Genomic DNA, 2,702 nt, shown 5'->3' with positions numbered 1-2,702 from the left:
AGTGTTATAGGTCCTTTGCTGTTCTTTATCTATATAAACGAATTGGGAGACAATCTGAGCAGCCGTCTTCGGTTGTTTGCTGATGATGCTGCCGTTTATCGGCAAATAAAGTAATCAGAAGACCAAAACCATTGGCAAAACGATTTAGGAAAGGTATCTGAATGATTAAGATATTGGCAATCGACCCTAAATAACGAAAAGTGTGAGGTCAACCAAGTATGTGCTAAAAGGAATCCCCTAAATTTCTGTTACTCGATATATCAATCAAATCTAAAGGCCATATATTCAACTAAATACCTAGAAATAACAACTTAAATAGGAAGTAACACACAGAAAATGTTTCGGGGAAAGCCAACCAAAGACTGCGTTTTATTGGCAGGACACATAGAAAATGTAACAGATCTACTATGGAGACTGTTACACTACGTTTGTCCGTCCTCTTTTAGAATACTGCTGCACGGTATGAGATCCTTTCGATATCGGACTGACGGAGTACGTCGAGAAAGTTCAAAGATGGACAGCACGTTTTGTACTATCGCGAAATATGGGAGAAATATGGGAGAGATTTGGGCTGTACATCATTAAAACACAGGCGTTTTTCCTTGCGATGGAATTTTCTCACGAAGTTCCACTAATCAACTCTCTCTCCTCTGAATGCGAAAATATTTTGTTGACACCGATCTACGTAGGAAGATACAATTGGCATGTCAAAATAAGAGAAATCGGAGCTCGTGCAGAAAGATATGTGTGTTCGTTCTTCCCGCGTGCTATACGAGATTGGAAGAGTAGAGAATTGTGAAGGTCGTTCGATAAACCCTCTCCCAGGACTTAAATTCATTTGCAGAGTATCAATGTAGATGTAGATGGTTAACCATTGTAACCTTTGTACTGTCTCCTTGTTAGAAGTTACTAAAAAAACGACAGAAATTTTCAGTGTGCTAAATGGTCAGTACTGTAGAAAACGAAAGCAATCGTGTGAAGCGAGTGATGAAAGGTGAGCAGCGACGCTGATGAACAATAACGCATGACTGTGTGATCTCCATTCTTACTACAAATTACATTAAGAATTTGTATTCTTTCCTTATTTTGTCTAACGAACAAAGACTAACTCTAGCTCTTTTGAGATACCACTGGCTTAGAATTACGTTGTCTTAATATATAACACAGGTATGGTAGCAATAATTGTATGGATTATTTACTTAAGTACTTTCAGAATACAGTAGTAAATTTGTTAATTATAAAATAGTTCTTGTATTACTTATATATTGCCCTCATCTGAACTGTTTAAATAGTTCTAGGTAGCTTCAGTCCTTTATTGTTGGCAACCATTGCTGTCGGCCTAACTAATATTGTCAGTTACGGCTCCTATTTCCTGACCTATTTTTTGTAAAAACAGTGGTTCTACCGGACGTAAGCTGCCGAGTACGTTCAGCTTACTGCATTCGCCGTCACAGCGACAACGGAATGTTAAAATTACGGGCTGGTTGCCAAGCGAATATTAGCAATAGTGTAATACAGCTTTACATACAGACGAATCCATTCCGAGTGATATCCCTGAGAACTTTATTAATTCATACCTTCTCAGATTTATTATTCTTTGCGTGTAAAAGTAATTTACGCAAATCTCTTGCTCTTTAGCCCATAAATAGTAAAAAATATTGACATAGCATCAGAGTGTTGTTGGCGTCATCATTGCGTTTGAGTATTAATGTGATTTTCTGGAAATAATATCAGTTTTTAATGCTACTTTCATTTTCATTCGAAGCAGATTTAAGCACTCCGTCTTCAGACACAAGGGGCCCATCGGGACAATCCGATCCGTCCGCCGTGTCATTCTCAGCTGAGGGTGTGGGTAGGAGGGGCGTGTGGTCAGCACACCGCTCTCCCGGTCGTTATGACGGTTTTCTTTGACCGGAGTCGCTACTATTCCGTCGGGCAACTTCTCAATTGGCATCACGAGGCTGAGTGCACCCCGAAAAATGGCCACAGTTCATGGCCGCTCGTATGGTCACCCAACCAAGTGCCAGCCACGCCCGACAGCGCTTAACTTCGGTGATCTGACGGGAACCGGTGTATCCACTGCGTCAAGGCCGTTGCCCGAAGCATATTTAAAGATCATTGAAACCACAACGCCGCATACGACACAAACACGATACGACACGTCACACCATTGACTCCAGGAACTTCTCTACACATTTCGCCAAGGAGACATAGCAATGAGACTGGGATATGTTCGTTCCTTTCCTGGCATAAGACGAGGTTTCAAAATTGCCTCGCTCCACTAATTGGGAAAATGGTCTGTCTAAATTGTGAAGATCCCCCAGAACTTCCTCGAGTATGCAGAGAGACCACAACAAAGGCATCTTAGAAAATGTAGATCCACTAACGTCCATGACATCTACAAATATTCGAGAGAGCTCCAGAACTACAAATCATGTGGAAAAGTCACTCAGTTGAGCAATTCTGGAAACATATAGCAGAAACAGGGATGATGTCATCATACCGCTGCATGTGGAAAAACTGGAACAAAGAAGAACTGGCATGCTCAGCAATGGGATGGTCCAGCTCTTTCTTGACCAGATTCTTGGTGCCCATTCATGGGAGGCAGACAGCTTGTTGGTTGTCACCACCAGTGGTTGCAGCTTAGATTGTAGATCACATGACTGTTTTTAGCAGGAAGCCCTGACTTTGATGAAATAGGT

General features: G+C 41.5%; 1 pseudogene; it reads right to left on the bottom strand.

The window, feature by feature from the left end:
• Window positions 1–1,980: 1,980 nt before the first annotated feature.
• LOC126356645 (5S ribosomal RNA) lies at window positions 1,981–2,098 on the bottom strand (annotated as a pseudogene).
• Between the last annotated feature and the right edge of the window lie 604 nt (window positions 2,099–2,702).

The sequence above is a fragment of the Schistocerca gregaria genome, chromosome 3 (genome assembly GCF_023897955.1).
Source record: "Schistocerca gregaria isolate iqSchGreg1 chromosome 3, iqSchGreg1.2, whole genome shotgun sequence".
NCBI classification, from domain to species: domain Eukaryota; kingdom Metazoa; phylum Arthropoda; class Insecta; order Orthoptera; family Acrididae; genus Schistocerca; species Schistocerca gregaria.
The sequence above is the reverse complement of the archived record's forward strand: the minus strand, read 5'-3'. Positions and strand labels throughout refer to the sequence as shown.